This window comes from Salarias fasciatus, chromosome 3, assembly GCF_902148845.1.
Source record: "Salarias fasciatus chromosome 3, fSalaFa1.1, whole genome shotgun sequence".
NCBI classification, from domain to species: Eukaryota; Metazoa; Chordata; class Actinopteri; order Blenniiformes; family Blenniidae; genus Salarias; species Salarias fasciatus.
Window position 1 is genome coordinate 18,939,201 of NC_043747.1, and position 20,458 is coordinate 18,959,658.

The following is a 20,458-nucleotide window of genomic DNA, read 5'->3' on the forward strand; positions in this document are numbered from 1 at the left end:
AGTGGCGACCAAGAGAGAGCGTCTGCTGCAAAGAGCTCAATGTTCTTTCTGTCGCTGTTCATGGCACTTATTCACTTTATATCGTCACGATTAACATAATTAACACAAAAATGACAAACGGAGATGGTTGCTCTCTCTACTTTACCATAGATCTCCCCTGTATCACAGCGCATCCGAACTTTCAGGCTGTCTGCATAAACCCGAACTTGTTGTGGGCCCCGGCCAGCCTTCATGATGATTCAGTACCGGTCTACCCGACATAAGCCTAATCACCAACAGAGAAGTATTTTATCTAACGAAGAGTAAAATATCCAGTGCTTAATTCGTAAATCATAAGGTACCGGAACGCATACAGAAAACAGTGCTGAAAAAAAACAAAAAAAAACAAAAAAAACAGAAAACAATGCTGAAAACAACACGCAAATGCTCACGCACCATGCTGTGGGACTTACAAGCCTAAATTTCAAATAGCAACCTTGGTATAAATGTTCTGGCAATTATTTATCATCATTATTAATATAGGGCAGGGGTCTGCAACTTGATTTGGCATCTGGGTCAGGGGCCAAAAGTATAATTTGTTTTTCTGACCAAACCAACAAACGAAAAAGGAAAAAATGGCTCAATTTTCCTTTTTTCGTTTTCAACCAAAAAACGAAAAAACGTTTTTTTCTTTCTCAATTCAAAACCAAAAACAAAACCAACACAAGCAAATTACAGCCGAAATTTGTTTTTTGGATTTCAATTTTTCGTTTTTTCGTTTCAGGTCTCAAAACGAAAAAACGGAAGCACGTGACCCCTGACGTCACGGGTCAAATGGACTCCCTACCAAAATAAAAGCCTTACTAATAAATGGGTAATAAAAGATAAATTAAGTTAAATAGCGTTTTTATTTTTGCACAGCATTTATTCCATACACTACTAGGCTTGTAATAATGTTGGAAAATAATAATAACAATAATTATTATTATTAACAACAATACCACTACTACTACTACTACTACTACTACTACTATGAGAATAATTATGATAATAATAATGATTACAGGTCTGCTGCCTGGCCTGCATACATCTAATTCGCGGACGCGAGATCGTTAAGTGTTCACCTTTTCCATAAGTGTGACATGTCTGTTGATCATAAAATACGTGGGTCATTTTAACTTTGTGACATGTCAGCTGCATGGCGTGTGCTGATGAGAAACGTTTCCCTTTTTCGCCCAGTAGATGGCAGTGTGAGCCAATTTAGAAGAAAATCCAGTACTCAGTTGAGGGACTGACGGCCCTAACGCACTGGATGCGCGCACGGCGCTTCTGATCGCCTCCCATGTCCATCTGACTGGCCGCACACAACACGCAGGGGAGCGCCACGCGCGCCGCGGCTCGCGCTCTGCAGCGCGCCCGCTCCGCTTCGTTCTATTTTTCACGCGAGACACGAGCGCCGAGAGCGGCAAGCTGGACCAAGCAGATCGGACCAGACAGGAAGTCGGAAACAGAAAAGGCAAGAGAATCCGGTCAATTTTCAAAATAAAAAAATTAAATGACGATTAGTTACGGTGCTGCTCGTCCGTCTGTCACTGGGTCTAATCACAAGAGAGATGGACACACACAAACAGACATGCACGTATGCACCCAATCAAACACACACACACACACACACACACACACACACACACACACACACACACACACACACACACACACACACACAGCGACAGAGATTCGCGTGATGCAGAAAAAAGAGGACAGGAGGAGAAAATGTCTCTCCACAGGTCACCAAAACACACACATCCATCCTGGCAGAGCGAGACAGAGGAAAACCGAGAGCAGACAGATCCAGCTGAGTACAGTCGATGTGTGACCAGGCGGAGAGCGCAGGCAGCAGATACGCCTCCAATACGAACAGCCCAAGCGCCGGCGCGGAGACTTCGCGGCGCGCGCGGCGCCTCCGCTACGCTTCCGTGTCCAGTGCGTTCGGGCCGTAAGGATCTGACAATGTTCATATGCTCCTATGGACAAACAGTGGCATGCTCCTCTTTCTTCTTTCTTCATTCTTTATTCCAGACTCGAAATGGTTCATAAAATTACACACAAATACTAAAAACAGCAACAAAACAGAAAAAGAGCACGACACATAAACTAAACACTCTCTCCAGTGTCTCCAGAGCACAGAAGTGTACCAGACACTGCTCTTCCCAGGTTTGACAAAAGCTTGAATAATTTTATCATCAGAGTCCATGAGTCGCTTAATAAACTTAAAAATAAAATTTCTAATAACAGCATTCAGTGTTCTGACATTATTTTGCACAAACACCCGGCTTGCACTGGTCCACTGAGGGACCTTCATTTGAAGCCTAAAGGCATCATTGTATGCCACATGCAACTTTTTAAATTTGACTTTTGTGTAGCGACACCACAAGCATTGTTGTTAATAATAATAATTATTATTATTTTCCAACATTATCACAAGCCTAGTAGTGTATGCAATAAATGCTGTGCAAAAATAAAAACGCTATTTAACGTAATTTATCTTTTATTACCCATTTATTAGTAAGGCTTTTATTTTGGTAGGGAGTCCCTTTGACCCGTGACGTCAGGGGTCACGTCACGTGCTTCCGTTTTTTCGTTTTGAGACCTGAAACGAAAAAACGAAAAATTGAAATCCAAAAAACAAAATTCGGCCGTAATTTGCTTGTGTTGGTTTTGTTTTTGGTTTTGAATTGAGAAAGAAAAAAACCGTTTTTTCGTTTTTTGTTGAAAACGAAAAAAGGAAAATTGAGCCATTTTTGACCAAGGTACGACCAAGGTACGTTTTATCAGTTTGATTTCCTGTTAAATTGACATCATCAGATTCTAAAAAACGGGTCATTTTCTCGTTTTTTCGTTTTTTCACAAAACGAAAAAACGAGAATTCAACTCGTTTTTTCGTTTTTCCGTTCTGACTGACAAAATGGATTTTCGACTTGTTTTTTCTTTTTTGACAGGTGGGCGGGGCTTAACACTTCTCGCTCCTGATTGGCTCATGTTTGCACCGTGCTCTTCAGAGTAAAAGTCTTTACACGATTCTTTCTGACTGCAGCTGCTCCAGCCTCCTGTCAGCACTGCAAATATCTCATTGTAGCTATATTACTACTCCGCAAATATGATGACTCAGTGCTTTGCTGCTCTTTGGTTGTAATTGTTGGACTCTGAACTGCATGTTTTCGACTCCTGACTTCATGAAAGTAGTTACAAAAAATGACCAGCAGGAGTCGCCATGTATTGATCTCCTCATCTCTCAGTGTTCCGTGCTCAATGTCTTAATCAATCGAAATGTGAAAAAAAAATGTTACACGGTTGTTTATTAGTCAAGCTCTCAGTGGACTGTAGCGTCAATCATCTGTGATCAGTGGAGGAACACAGTGGAGTTCTGCAAGTTGTAGGACTGTTTTCATGTGTTGCCACGTAAATATCATAAATCCAGGACAACAGCTCGCTTCAATACACGTTTCAAACGGTACTTCTGACAGAGAAGGATCATAATTCATTCCCACATATGACATGATCACTGAAACTGGAGCCATTACAGTCAGAATGGTCTTATTGTTGTTATACAGTGTACAATGAAATTGGCTAGTTTCTCTTTTCCAGTGCAGGCATAACAAATATAACAGTGTTTGACCACACTTCCCTTGTTCTTGACAATAATAATGTAAAATCTGAGATGAACATCAGTCCTCTTTATCTGTGCTTGGGAATGGTCAGTATCCTTTCTGGTCGTCTCATGTCAGCAGTGTGATCCCATGCTCTCAGAATGTTGTCATACTGGGTAAAAGTCGGCCTGTGGATTTATGTTGATAAATATAGTACAATAACAAAAAGACCATTCTGACTGTAATGGCTCCAGTTTCAGTGATCATGTCATATATGGTAATGAACTGAGATGCTTCTCTATCAGAGGAACCATTTGAAATGTGTATTGAAGCCTGCTGTTGTCCTGGTTTTATGATATTTACATGGTAAAAATATGAAAATAATATAACAATAATCTGCATAACTCCACTGAGTTAATCCACTAATCACAGATGATGAGGCTACAGTCCAGTGAAGGCTGTAATAACTAGAAATAACCACATGAGATGTTTTTATTTTTCAGTAAATCCACATTTCTATTGATTATTTAAGACATTAAGGGTATAAATTCGGAGTGATGATGAGATCAATACAGGGTGACCCCTGCTGGTCATTTTTTGTAACTACTGGCCCATATGCACGCAACATTTCCGCGTTCTGTCTCAGCTGGCATAGCAACTTCCGGTGCGGCTCGGAAACGGCTAACCCAAGCCTGCGAGCCAGCCTTCTGTTAGGATCTGCTCGAGTGAGCAGCTGCTCTCTGTTGGCTCCAGACCCCAGTCAGCACCGCGCAAAATGCAAGAAACTGAGGAGAGATTACAAAAAAAAAACAAAACAAAACAAAAAGGATCACAACAGCCGAAAAACCGGCGGTGGTTTGACGCCATGGACCGAATTTATGATCATAAAGCAGCGAGTGAAGGCAGGAGGCTGTGAGGACAGCACGGCACGGCCGCCCAGCTGAGGTGGCGCTGATGGTAAGTTTTGATGGTAAGCACGCTAGCTGGTTAGCATTAGCACGCGGCTAGGCTAGTTAGCTTTACACCCAGCTGGACTTCATGTTCCATGTAGCATTGTCGTGTTGTATGAAGTGTGGTATGTGTAACGTTTCTGCAGGCGGACAGGAGTCACTTCTGGACCAGGAGTCCTCCTCTGGGCCCAGGGGGGAGGAGGGAGGAGCAGGATGGAGCATCCACTCCACCTCCACCTCCAGCCAGACTGTCCTGTGTTATGAAGCCTCAGCAGCTCTGAGGTGAGCAGCAGCCCTGTTCATGTTGTAGATACTGCAGGAAACCATTCAGCATCCATACTGGTATTCTATCAAGTAAAAGCACAGAGATCCATTCACCACTGCTGCTCCAGCTGGATACAGGGCCCAGTGGACAGCACAATGGATGCAGAGCACTGAAATAAATAAATGCTGCTGTTTCTGAAGCTCCAGTTTGCTCTGTGAACTGTGGATGTTTATGTTGAACAGCTGTCTCTCTGATCCAGTTTTACAGTGAACACAAACTACTGAAGTAACAAAAACTGCTGGACAAACGACAACAGATAATATTGAATCCATTACAGAAGAGCAGTCAGCTGATTGGCCACACTCTGCAATTACACCCTGAATAACATCCAGCAATGTTACTGTCCAGGAACATCTCCACCAGCTGCCACCACAGGGTCTGATGGGTGGAGGCAGGGTGTGGGTGGCAGTGCCTTGCTCAACTGCTCTCTTTCCCCCTTTGCTTTTTAACCAGGAGGAGGCTGGAGCACCAACCAGACCTGACGGTGGTCTTGACAGAAATCCAGGCGTCCGGTGAGCTGGGAGCTGCAGCGTGATGAACAGCATGTCCATCAGGAGGAGGAGCAGCAGGAGGAGGAGGAGCGGCGTCTGAACCTGCAGTTCCTTGAAGATGAAGCAGGGCAGCGAGGCTGAATGAGGCTGATTTGGCCTCTCAGCAGCAGCAGAGCCAGGCCTTCAGACATTCCTGCAGCGGGTCTCTCTGCTGGTCCAGACTCCGAGAACCCACAGGAGCAGCTCAACAACTGGTGGTGTTGATGTCCTTTCCAATAAAAACAGTTTTCACCCCATATGTGTCTGAATTCACTGGTTCTTGCTCAACACAAGCACAGCAGTGTTTTTGCATTTGGCATTTCTTTCTAAGTAGCGGTGCTGAATGGAGATGAAATAACTCCATTTGTAAAGGTTGCATGTGGTGTTTTGAATATTTTACATGGTGATTATCATGAACTTCAATCCAGATAACTCTGCACTGCAACACGTTACAGTAACGGTGCTTTATGGAAACACACTTCAGTCTGACTGCTGCTGAAGAGCCAAAGGTAAGGTGGAGCCAGAGTCATCTACATGTAGGAAGAAGTCAGTACTGATTTAATCTTACTGTGTTACATCTTTTAACACAACTGTCACTATATACAGCCTTATAAAACAATCCTGTTATCAACCTACTTTTTTGAGCTGGCCTCATGTTGACAAGCATGTAGCCTAAACAATTCCTAAGACTAGTTTGAAACTGTAATCCTCCTGACAGTGCTGTCAGAGGAATTTATGAATGTTTCCCAGGTATGGGCAAATCTATGCTTCATATAGAACAGAATAGAGTATCTCACCATGGAGACATTTAGTTATGGTGGCTTGAAGAAAACACGGGTGCAAAAAAAATTAGGAAATTTGAAAATAAAGAATAATTTAAAAGAAGAAAAGATCAAACTTAATATACAACAGATCTAAAATATAACTACTACTACTAAAATATAACAGGAGCTATAATATGTACAAATATGTACAGATATTTTTAGTGCAACAGAATGAGTGTATAATAAAGTGTCTATGATTGGCGGGATCATAAAGTGACCATAATAAAACAACCAGGTAAAGTCAAAATGTTCAAACATTTTCTCACCTATGATTTTCAATGAGATTGCCATGACTTCATAATTTGGTGCCGAATTTCCATGACCAAAACACAGCTTCACTAAAATGTATATTTATTGGAGTATTGAAACATGAGGAGGTGAGCAGAGCTCCTCAGAGCTCCTCCACTCCTCGTCTGATGTCTCCTCCTCATCATCTCCACTCCTCTCGGTCTTTCCTTGGCAGCTCGGCTCTTCTGCTGAGTGGAGTGTCATTTAAAACGCAGCCCGCCTCTCTCGAGGCTATATTGTACACACCAACTGTACTAAAAATAGTAAACAAACAAAGAAACGTTGATTTGAAATAATAAAAAAAAAAAAAACATTATAATCTGTGATCACCTGGAGATCGAAGTCGAAAGGACACCGTCCGTAGAGGGCGTCCACTGTAACCGGAAGTTTTTTGTGCGGTCTAAGATTTCAGCGGAAATGACGTCACGTTGCTCCGTGCATAGCGCCTAACAATCAGGACCAAAGAGCAGCTAAGCACTGAGTAATTATGTGTGCGTAGTGATAATATAGCTACAATGAGATATTTGCAGTCCTGACAGGAGGCTGGAGCAGCTGCAGTCAGAAAGAATCGTGTAAAGACTTTTACTCTGAAGAGCACGGTGCAAACATGAGCCAATCAGGAGCGAGAAGTGTTAAGCCCCGCCCACCTGTCAAAAAAGAAAAAACAAGTCGAAAATCCATTTTGTCAGTCAGAACGGAAAAACGAAAAAACGAGTTGAATTCTCGTTTTTTCGTTTTGTGAAAAAACGAAAAAACGAGAAAATGACCCGTTTTTTGGAATCTGATGATGTCAATTTAACAGGAAATCAAACTGATAAAACGTACCTTGGTCAAGGTACGTTTTATCAGTTTGATTTCCTGTTAAATTGACATCATCAGATTCCAAAAAACGGGTCATTTTCTCGTTTTTTCGTTTTTTCACAAAACGAAAAAACGAGAATTCAACTCGTTTTTTCGTTTTTCCGTTCTGACTGACAAAACGGATTTTCGACTTGTTTTTTCTTTTTTGACAGGTGGGCGGGGCTTAACACTTCTCGCTCCTGATTGGCTCATGTTTGCACCGTGCTCTTCAGAGTAAAAGTCTTTACACGATTCTTTCTGACTGCAGCTGCTCCAGCCTCCTGTCAGGACTGCAAATATCTCATCGTAGCTATATTATCACTACGCACACATAATTACTCAGTGCTTAGCTGCTCTTTGGTCCTGATTGTTAGGCGCTATGCACGGAGCAACGTGACGTCATTTCCGCTGAAATCTCAGACCGCACAAAAAACTTCCGGTTACAGTGGACGCCCTCTACGGACGGTGTCCTTTCGACTTCGATCTCCAAGTGATCACAGATTATAATGTTTTTTTTTATTTCAAATCAACGTTTCTTTGTTTGTTTACTATTTTTAGTACAGTCGGTGTGTACAGTACAGCCTGGAGAGAGGCGGGCTGCGTTTTAAATAACACTCCACTCAGCAGAAGAGCCGCTGCCAAGGAAAGACCGAGAGGAGTGGAGATGATGAGGAGGAGACATCAGACGAGGAGTGGAGGAGCTCTGAGGAGCTCTGAGGAGCTCTGCTCACCTCCAAATGTTTCAATACTCCAATAAATATCCACTTCAGTGAAGCTGTGTTTTGGTCATGGAAATTCGGCACCAAATTATGAAGTCATGGCAAACTCATTGAAAATCATAGGTGAGAAAATGTTTGAACATTTTGACTTTACCTGGTTGTTTTATTATGGTCACTTTATGATCCCGCCAATCATAGACACTTTATTATACACTCATTCTGTTGCACTAAAAATATCTGTACATATTTGTACATATTATAGCTCCTGTTATATTTTAGTAGTAGTAGTTATATTTTAGATCTGTTGTATATTAAGTTTGATCTTTTCTTCTTTTAAATTTCTTTAAATTATTCTTTATTTTCAAATTTCCTAATTTTTTTTGCACCCGGTTTTTCTTCAAGCCACCATAACTAAATGTCTCCATGGTGAGATACTCTATTCTGTTCTATATGAAGCATAGATTTGCCCATACCTGGGAAACATTCATAAATTCCTCTGACAGCTGTCAGGAGGTTTACAGTTTCAAACTAGTCTTAGGAATTGTGCAGGCTGCATGCTTGTCAACATGAGGCCAGCTCAAAAAAGTAGGTTGATAACAGGATTGTTTTATAAGGCTGTATATAGTGACAGTTGTGTTAAAAGATGTAACACGGTAAGATTAAATCAGTACTGACTTCTTCCTACATGTAGATGACTCTGGCTCCACCTCACCTGTGGCTCTTCAGCAGAAGTCAGACTGAAGTGTGTTTCCATAAAGCACCGTTACTGTAACGTGTCGCAGTGCAGAGTTATCTGGATTGAAGTTCATGATAATCACCATGTAAAATATTCAAAACACCACATGCAACCTTTACAAATGGAGTTATTTCATCTCCATTCAGCACCACTACTTAGAAAGAAATGCCAAATGCAAAAACACTGCTGTGCTTGTGTTGAGCAGGAACCAGTGAATTCAGACACATATGGGGTGAAAACTGTTTTTATTGGAAAGGACATCAACACCACCAGTTGTTGAGCTGCTCCTGTGGGTTCTCGGAGTCTGGACCAGCAGTGAGACCCGCTGCAGGAACGTCTGAAGGCCTGGCTCTGCTGCTGCTGAGAGGCCAAATCAGCTTCATCTTCAGCTTCAGCTTCATCTTCAAGGAACTGCAGGTTCAGACGCCGCTCCTCCTCCTCCTGCTGCTCCTCCTGATGGACATGCTGTTCATCACGCTGCAGCTCCCAGCTCACCGGAAGCCTGGATTTCTGTCAAGACCACCGTCAGGTCTGGTTGGTGCTCCAGCCTCCTCCTGGTTAAAAAGCAAAGGGGGTAAAGAGAGCAGTTGAGCAAGGCACTGCCACCCACACCCTGCCTGCACCCATCAGACCCTGTGGTGGCAGCTGGTGGAGATGTTCCTGGACAGTAACACTGCTGGATGTTATTCAGGGTGTAATTGCAGAGTGAGGCCGATCAGCTGACTGCTCTTCTGTAATGGATTCAATATTATCTGTTGTAGTTTGTCCAGCAGTTTTTGTTACTTCAGTAGTTTGTGTTCACTGTAACACTGGACGAGAGAGACAGCTGTTCAACATAAACATCCACAGTTCACAGAGCAAACTGGAGCTTCAGAAACAGCAGCATTTATTTATTTCAGTGCTCTGCATCCATTGTGCTGCCCACTGGGCCCTGGATCCAGCTGGAGCAGCAGTGGTGAATGGATCTCTGTGCTTTTACTTGATAGAATACCAGTACGGATGCTGAATGGTTTACTGCAGTATCTACAACATGAACAGGGCTGCTGCTCACCTCAGAGCTGCTGAGGCTTCATAACACAGGACAGTCTGGCTGGAGGTGGAGGTGGAGTGGATGCTCCATCCTGCTCCTCCCTCCTCCCCCCTGGGCCCAGAGGAGGACTCCTGGTCCAGAAGTGACTCCTGTCCGCCTGCAGAAACGTTACACAAACCACACTTCATACAACACAACAATGCTACATGGAATATGAAGTCCAGCTGGGTGTAAAGCTAACTAGCCTAGCCGCGTGCTAATGCTAACCAGCTAGCGCGCTTACCATCAAAACTTACCATCAGCGCCACCTCAGCTGGGCGGCCGTGCCGTGCTGTCCTCACAGCCTCCTCTGCCTTCACTCGCTGGTCTATGATCATAAATTCGGTCCATGGCGTCAAACCACCGCCGGTTTTTCGGCTGTTGTGATCCTTTTTTTTTTTGTAATCTCTCCTCAGTTTCTTGCATTTTGCGCGGTGCTGACTGGGGTCTGGAGCCAACAGAGAGCAGCCGCTCACTCGAACAGATCCTAACAGAAGGCTGGCTCGCAGGCTTGGGTTAGCCGTTTCCGAGCCGCACCGGAAGTTGCTATGCCAGCTGAGACAGAACGCGGAAATGTTGCGTGCATATGGGCCAGTAGTTACAAAAAATGACCAGCAGGGGTCACCCTGTATTGATCTCATCATCACTCCGAATTTATACCCTTAATGTCTTAAATAATCAATAGAAATGTGGATTTACTGAAAAATAAAAACATCTCATGTGGTTATTTCTAGTTATTACAGCCTTCACTGGACTGTAGCCTCATCATCTGTGATTAGTGGATTAACTCAGTGGAGTTATGCAGATTATTGTTATATTATTTTCATATTTTTACCATGTAAATATCATAAAACCAGGACAACAGCAGGCTTCAATACACATTTCAAATGGTTCCTCTGATAGAGAAGCATCTCAGTTCATTACCATATATGACATGATCACTGAAACTGGAGCCATTACAGTCAGAATGGTCTTTTTGTTATTGTACTATATTTATCAACATAAATCCACAGGCCGACTTTTACCCAGTATGACAACATTCTGAGAGCATGGGATCACACTGCTGACATGAGACGACCAGAAAGGATACTGACCATTCCCAAGCACAGATAAAGAGGACTGATGTTCATCTCAGATTTTACATTATTATTGTCCAGAACAAGGGAAGTGTGGTCAAACACTGTTATATTTGTTGTGCCTGCACTGGAAAAGAGAAACTAGCCAATTTCATTGTACACTGTATAACAACAATAAGACCATTCTGACTGTAATGGCTCCAGTGTCAGTGATCATGTCATATGTGGGAATGAATTATGATGCTTCTCTGTCAGAAGTACCGTTTGAAACGTGTATTGAAGCGACCTGTTGTCCTGGATTTATGATATTTACGTGGCAACACATGAAAACAGTCCTACAACTTGCAGAACTCCACTGTGTTCCTCCACTGATCACAGATGATTGACGCTACAGTCCACTGAGAGCTTGACTAATAAACAACCGTAGAACATTTATTTTTTTTCACATTTCGATTGATTAAGACATTGAGCACGGAACACTGAGAGATGAGCAGATCAATACATGGCGACTCCTGCTGGTCATTTTTTGTAACTACTTTCATGAAGTCAGGAGTCGAAAACATGCAGTTCAGAGGCCAACAATTACAACCAAAGAGCAGCAAAGCGCTGAGTCATCATGTTTGCGAAGTAGTAATATAGCTACGATGAGATATTTGCAGTCCTGACAGGAGGCTGGAGCAGCTGCAGTCAGAAAGAATCGTGTAAAGACTTTTACTCTGAAGAGCACGGTGCAAACATGAGCCAATCAGGAGCGAGAAGTGTTAAGCCCCGCCCACCTGTCAAAAAAGAAAAAACAAGTCGAAAATCCATTTTGTCAGTCAGAACGGAAAAACGAAAAAACGAGTTGAATTCTCGTTTTTTCGTTTTGTGAAAAAACGAAAAAACGAGAAAATGACCCGTTTTTTGGAATCTGACGATGTCAATTTAACAGGAAATCAAACTGATAAAACGTACCTTGGTCATTTTTAATCCGTGTATCATTCGTTCAATTGATATTCAATTAAGAATCAAAAAACAAAATATTGAAAAATGAGTCGTTTTTCCTTTTTTCGTTTTTAAAATGAAAATAAATAAATGAAAATTGGTTTGTTTTTCAATATCCCGTTTGTTAAGACAGATCAAATAAAGGAAAGTTGAAATACGGCCACAGAGCAGACTTTAAAGTGATTTTTCAATTTCTTCAATCTCCGTGACCCGGAAGTTCTATCGTCTGTGTTTTGGTTTTTGTCGGCGGGAAGGTGGGCGGGTCACGGGACCCTGTGGGTCAGTTTAAAGCCAGCACACACTACTATACACTACTACAGAAGGATCAGGCCGAATTTTGCCCCGATCTTCTCCTCCCGACCGAAGCCGACAAGGTCCGACTGTCGGGAGTATGATAATGATCTCGGGTCTGAACTTCGTGTAGTGGAGGATGAGGATTGAGGATTAACCCCTCACTTTCTTCACTGCTGAGTTTAGGAGTTCTGACTTTTCTCTTTCACTGTCATATAGTGAATATATTTCACATATGTCTCCATCTCTGACAGCTGAGAGGGGATTTTTTTTTAAGCAGCAGCACCAGCCAATCAGGGAGCTTTATTTCGAGGGAGTGGACAGGTCAGCTCGGAGCTGATCAGCGCCTCTCAGAGCTCCACACTCCACAGAATTTGCGATCAGAAATATTAAACATGTTCATTATCTACGATCTCCCCTTCCGACGCCTCCCGAGAGGCTCCGACCGGAAAAAATCTCTCTGAACACACCGCACACTACACGAAGATCGGACCCGAACTCATTAGCATACTCCTGGACCTTGTCTTCGGTAGAGAGGAGAAAATTGGGGCAAAATTCGGCCCGATCCTTCTGTAGTGTGTGCTGGACTACAGGTTGACGTGACCCGCCCACGTTTCCCGCCGGGCAAAAACCAAAACACAGACGATAGAACTTCCGGGTCACGGAGATCGAAGAAATTGAAAAATCACATTAAAGTCTGTTCTGTGGTCGTATTTCAACTTTCCTTTATTTGATCTGTCTTAACAAACGGGATATTGAAAAACGAACCAATTTTCATTTATTTGTTTTCATTTTAAAAACGAAAAAAGGAAAAACGACTCATTTTTCAATATTTTGTTTTTTGATTCTAAATTGAATATTAATTGAACGAATGATACACGGATTATTTTTTCCCTTTTCGTTTGTTGGTTTGGTCAGAAAAACAGATTATACTTTTGGCCCCTGACCAGATTCCAAAAAACGGGTCATTTTCTCGTTTTTTCGTTTTTTCACAAAACGAAAAAACGAGAATTCAACTCGTTTTTTCGTTTTTCCGTTCTGACTGACAAAATGGATTTTCGACTTGTTTTTTTCTTTTTTGACAGGTGGGCGGGGCTTAACACTTCTCGCTCCTGATTGGCTCATGTTTGCATCGTGCTCTTCAGAGTAAAAGTCTTTACACGATTCTTTCTGACTGCAGCTGCTCCAGCCTCCTGTCAGGACCGCAAATATCTCATTGTAGCTATATTATCACTACGCACACATAATTACTCAGTGCTTAGCTGCTCTTTGGTCCTGATTGTTAGGCGCTATGCACGGATTAACGTGACGTCATTTCCGCTGAAATCTCAGACCGCACAAAAAACTTCCGGTTACAGTGGACGCCCTCTACGGACGGTGTCCTTTCGACTTCGATCTCCAGGTGATCACAGATTATAATGTTTTTTTTTATTATTTCAAATCAACGTTTCTTTGTTTGTTTACTATTTTTAGTACAGTTGGTGTGTACAATATAGCCTGGAGAGAGGCGGGCTGCGTTTTAAATAACACTCCACTCAGCAGAAGAGCCGCTGCCAAGGAAAGACCGAGAGGAGTGGAGATGATGAGGAGGAGACATCAGACGAGGAGTGGAGGAGCTCTGAGGAGCTCTGCTCAGCACCTCATGTTTCAATACTCCAATAAATATCCACTTCAGTGAAGCTGTGTTTTGGTCATGGAAATTCGGCACCAAATTATGAAGTCATGGCAAACTCATTGAAAATCATAGGTGAGAAAATGTTTTAACATTTTGACTTTACCTGGTTGTTTTATTATGGTCACTTTGTGATCCCGCCAATCATAGACACTTTATTATACACTCATTCTGTTGCACTAAAAATATCTGTACATATTTGTACATATTATAGCTCCTGTTATATTTTAGTAGTAGTAGTTATATTTTACATCTGTTGTATATTAAGTTTGATCTTTTCTTCTTTTAAATTTCTTTAAATTATTCTTTATTTTCAAATTTCCTAATTTTTTTTGCACCCGGTTTTTCTTCAAGCCACCATAACTAAATGTCTCCATGGTGAGATACTCTATTCTGTTCTATATGAAGCATAGATTTGCCCATACCTGGGAAACATTCATAAATTCCTCTGACAGCACTGTCAGGAGGTTTTCAGTTTCAAACTAGTCTTAGGAATTGTGCAGGCTACATGCTTGTCAACATGAGGCCAGCTCAAAAAAGTAGGTTGATAACAGGATTGTTTTATAAGGCTGTATATAGTGACAGTTGTGTTAAAACATGTAACACGGTAAGATTAAATCAGTACTGACTTCTTCCTACATGTAGATGACTCTGGCTCCACCTTACCTTTGGCTCTTCAGCAGCAGTCAGACTGAAGTGTGTTTCCATAAAGCACCGTTACTGTAACGTGTCGCAGTGCAGAGTTATCTGGATTGAAGTTCATGATAATCACCATGTAAAATATTCAAAACACCACATGCAACCTTTACAAATGGAGTTATTTCATCTCCATTCAGCACCACTACTTAGAAAGAAATGCCAAATGCAAAAACACTGCTGTGCTTGTGTTGAGCAAGAACCAGTGAATTCAGACACATATGGGGTGAAAACTGTTTTTATTGGAAAGGACATCAACACCACCAGTTGTTGAGCTGCTCCTGTGGGTTCTCGGAGTCTGGACCAGCAGAGAGACCCGCTGCAGGAACGTCTGAAGGCCTGGCTCTGCTGCTGCTGAGAGGCCAAATCAGCCTCATTCAGCCTCGCTGCCCTGCTTCATCTTCAAGGAACTGCAGGTTCAGACGCCGCTCCTCCTCCTCCTGCTCCTCCTCCTGATGGACATGCTGTTCATCACGCTGCAGCTCCAAGCTCACCGGAAGCCTGGATTTCTGTCAAGACCACCGTCAGGTCTGGTTGGTGCTCCAGCCTCCTCCTGGTTAAAAAGCAAAGGGGGAAAGAGAGCAGTTGAGCAAGGCACTGCCACCCACACCCTGCCTCCACCCATCAGACCCTGTGGTGGCAGCTGGTGGAGATGTTCCTGGACAGTAACATTGCTGGATGTTATTCAGGGTGTAATTGCAGAGTGAGGCCGATCAGCTGACTGCTCTTCTGTAATGGATTCAATATTATCTGTTGTCATTTGTCCAGCAGTTTTTGTTACTTCAGTAGTTTGTGTTCACTGTAACACTGGACGAGAGAGACAGCTGTTCAACATAAACATCCACAGTTCAAAGAGCAAACTGGAGCTTCAGAAACAGCAGCATTTATTTATTTCAGTGCTCTGCATCCATTGTGCTGTCCACTGGGCCCTGGATCCAGCTGGAGCAGCAGTGGTGAATGGATCTCTGTGCTTTTACTTGATAGAATACCAGTATGGATGCTGAATGATTTACTGCAGTATCTACAACATGAACAGGGCTGCTGCTCACCTCAGAGCTGCTGAGGCTTCATAACACAGGACCGTCTGGCTGGAGGTGGAGGTGGAGTGGATGCTCCATCCTGCTCCTCCCTCCTCCCCCCTGGGCCCAGAGAAGGACTCCTGGTTCAGAAGTGACTCCTGTCCGCCTGCAGAAACGTTACACATTAGGCCTGCACAATATATCGTTTGAACATCGCCATCGCAATGTGCGTATGTGCAATAGTCACATCGCAGGATGTGCAATATTTTTATTATTATTATTATTGTTATTTTTAACTTTTGTTTTGCAGCAAGCTGCTCCATGCTTCACAAAGCCACTCTCTCCCTCCCTCCTGCTCAGTACTCGCCACCCCCCTCCCTCCTCCACAGCAGGGGGGGGGGGGGGGGGGGGGTTCGGGCTACACTCTGAACACAGGCGACATGCAGGAGGAAGCGACGGAGGGTTTAGTCCCCAAAAGAAGGCCAACACGTGAAATTTGGATATATTTCGGCTATAAAAAAAGACGATACGGAACAAAAAAACGTTCTCTACCGACAGTGCCTCGTCGTGGTTGCCTCAACACGAGGTAATACGTCAAACCTGTTGGACCATTTGAAATGCCATCACAAGCTCCTGTATTTCCAGTGCAAAACCAAAGACCCCAGGTGAAACTTCATCTTCTCAAAAAACAATTACAGAAACCTTTGCCGGCATAACACCGTATGATAGGAACTCCAAACAGCATCGACAAATCATGGATGCAATAACTTTTTACCTAGCGAAAGACATGGTGCCATTGAACACCGTGGATCGTTAAAGAGGGATTTTAAAAAATGATCCGCATGCTCGACAAGCGGTATGAAACACCACGTATTTCTCTCAAGTGGCCATCTCCCCAAATAGAGCTATTCAGGTCATCTGGTGAAAATCCTTCTATTTTTAATATCGCAATATATATCGCAATATATCGCAAGCCCCCAAAAAATCGCAATGTCAGTTTTTTCCAATATCGTGCAGCCCTATTACACATACCACACTTCATACAACACGACAATGCTACATGGAATATGAAGTCCAGCTGGGTGTAAAGCTAACTAGCCTAGCCGCGTGCTAATGCTAACCAGCTAGCGTGCTTACCATCAAAACTTACCATCAGCGCCACCTCAGCTGGGCGGCCGTGCCGTGCCGTCCTCACAGCCTCCTCTGCCTTCACTCGCTGGTCTATGATCATAAATTCGGTCCATGGCGTCAAACCACCGCCGGTTTTTCGGCTGTTGTGATCCTTTTTTTTTTTTTTTTTTTTTTTTTTTTTTTGTAATCTATCCTCAGTTTCTTGCATTTTGCGCGGTGCTGACTGGGGTCTGGAGCGACGGAGAGCAGCCGCTCACTCGAACAGATCCTAACAGAAGGCTGGCTCGCAGGCTTGGGTTAGCCGTTTCCGAGCCGCACCGGAAGTTGCTATGCCAGCTGAGACAGAACGCGGAAATGTTGCGTGCATATGGGCCAGTAGTTACAAAAAATGACCAGCAGGGGTCACCCTGTATTGATCTCATCATCACTCCGAATTTATACCCTTAATGTCTTAAATAATCAATAGAAATGTGGATTTACTGAAAAATAAAAACATCTCATGTGGTTATGTCTAGTTATTACAGCCTTCACTGGACTGTAGCCTCATCATCTGTGATTAGTGGATTAACTCAGTGGAGTTATGCAGATTATTGTTATATTATTTTCATATTTTTACCATGTAAATATCATAAAACCAGGACAACAGCAGGCTTCAATACACATTTCAAATGGTTCCTCTGATAGAGAAGCATCTCAGTTCATTACCATATATGACATGATCACTGAAACTGGAGCCATTACAGTCAGAATGGTATTTTTGTTATTGTACTATATTTATCAACATAAATCCACAGGCCGACTTTTACCCAGTATGACAACATTCTGAGAGCATGGGATCACACTGCTGACATGAGACGACCAGAAAGGATACTGACCATTCCCAAGCACAGATAAAGAGGACTGATGTTCATCTCAGATTTTACATTATTATTGTCCAGAACAAGGGAAGTGTGGTCAAACACTGTTATATTTGTTGTGCCTGCACTGGAAAAGAGAAACTAGCCAATTTCATTGTACACTGTATAACAACAATAAGACCATTCTGACTGTAATGGCTCCAGTTTCAGTGATCATGTCATATGTGGGAATGAATTATGATGCTTCTCTGTCAGAAGTACCGTTTGAAACGTGTATTGAAGCGAGCTGTTGTCCTGGATTTATGATATTTACGTGGCAACACATGAAAACAGTCCTACAACTTGCAGAACTCCACTGTGTTCCTCCACTGATCACAGATGATTGACGCTACAGTCCACTGAGAGCTTGACTAATAAACAACCGTATAACATTTATTTTTTTTCACATTTCGATTGATTAAGACATTGAGCACGGAACACTGAGAGATGAGGAGATCAATACATGGCGACTCCTGCTGGTCATTTTTTGTAACTACTTTCATGAAGTCAGGAGTCGAAAACATGCAGTTCAGAGTCCAACAATTACAACCAAAGAGCAGCAAAGCACTGAGTCATCATATTTGCGTAGTAGTAATATAGCTACGATGAGATATTTGCGGTCCTGACAGGAGGCTGGAGCAGCTGCAGTCAGAAAGAATCGTGTAAAGACTTTTACTCTGAAGAGCACGGTGCAAACATGAGCCAATCAGGAGCGAGAAGTGTTAAGCCCCGCCCACCTGTCAAAAAAGAAAAAACAAGTCGAAAATCCATTTTGTCAGTCAGAACGGAAAAACGAAAAAACGAGTTGAATTCTCGTTTTTTCGTTTTTTCACAAAACGAAAAAACGAGAAAATGACCCGTTTTTTGGAATCTGATGATGTCAATTTAACAGGAAATCAAACTGATAAAACGTACCTTGGTCGGCCCCTGACCCATTTTGTTCAGTTGTAGCAGACGAGAGAAGTACTTTGTGAGTAGTTTGTGGCTTTATTTTTTTTTTTGTTTAGCAAAAAACAGTATACAGAGTATATAAATTAAACATAACAGTACAGTGAATGCCAGGGGGTGTGTACAGTATAAATTGCATTATACAATGTCAAATATGTGAAGTTTTGCACAAATATTAATAGTAGTCATAGCTTTTTTGTTAATAGAGTTTTTTAGGGTTGAGACATAAAATAATGTGTCACTGTGAAAATGTTTGAAATTGGGTTTAGCATTTGAGAATTTACATTTATGAATATAGAATTTAGCTAATAATATTAATAGATTAATCATAAATACAGCGTCTTTATCTTTATGCTCTCTGAACAAGCAGAATACCACAATTTCCCATTTCAAGATGAAGTCCTTCAAAATATTTCTGTGTATGAAGTTACAGAAGTCTTTCCAGAATGTCTTTGAGTGTGTACATGTCCAAAATAGATGTTGAACAGTCTCTGGATGAATACAGCAAAAAGCACAGTTCACATCGATATCCCTCTTGTATTTAGTCATGAAGTAATTTACAGGATATTTGTGAATAATTTTAAAAGATACTTCTTTCACCTTGTTTGTTAAAAGAAACTTGTTTGGGATGGACCAGACCTTTTTCCATAAAATATTATCAACAAATTGATTCCAGTATGAAACAACATGAGGGATAGATACAAGTTCTTTCTGGAACAACACTCTAATGTTTTTGTTGCAGTTTTTGTTTTGAGAAAAGCAAATTTTTCCAGTTTGTGTTTCAATGACTTTGGGGAGGGAAACAGAAAGTGGCGTGGGCAAGATTGAACTTTTGAATAGCATAATAATGCCTGAAGGAATAGCATCAAAAAGAACAGCATACTCTTTAGGTGTGACTGGAAATTGATAAACGTTTAAAAATTCTGTATAATACATAAGCTGCCCTCTAGTGTTGAAAAGTTGACTTACCAACACAATCTGTTTCTCTACCCAATTTCTAAAATATAGAGATTTGTTTTTGTATAAAATGTTCTCGTTATTCCATATGATGTATTTATGTGGTGAGAAGTTGTGCTTAAATATAAGAGACCATGCTAATAATACTTGTTTATGGAATAGAGATAATTTTTCTGGGAGTTTGTCTACATTATAGTTACATCCGAGTATGAAGTTCAGGCCACCGAATTTAGAAAAAATGTGGTGAGGGATCAAGTTCCATATTGAAAAAGGGTTTTTTAGAAAATGTTTGGTCCAATTTATTTTTAAAGTATTGTTAAGAGTGGTGAAGTCCAGGACATTAAGTCCGCCATTTTCATATTCATTCATCATCACAGTAGTTTGTGGCTTTGTTCGGTGAACAGACAACTACCTGACGTCATCACTCCCAGAATGCATTGCGCGGCCAAAACACGGCCGCCACCATGTAAACAATAATCCTATAAACGAGTGGCATTTTATAACTTATGCATTATGTTTATACTTTTCTAACAGCGTATTTTAAGTGTAGACATCAGCGACAACATTTGTAGAGCTAATAGACATTTTAATCGGGGTTCGCTTTAAGTGAACACCATTTCAAAAGTCTATATTTGACACATGGATCTGTATATCAAATTTTATTTATATAGCACGTTTCATATTCATAAAAACAACGCAAAGTGCTGAACAGCAAAAACAGTCATAAAATGAAGAATTAAAATTAAAGCCGCAAGCGGCATTGGTCGGGACCGAGCCTCCCCGCCAGCCCACGACTGAGACGTCCAACCCCTATCATGGGAGTAGTTAGCATCTCCCATCCACTAACATGGAGTAGTTAGCATGTCCCATCCACTAACATG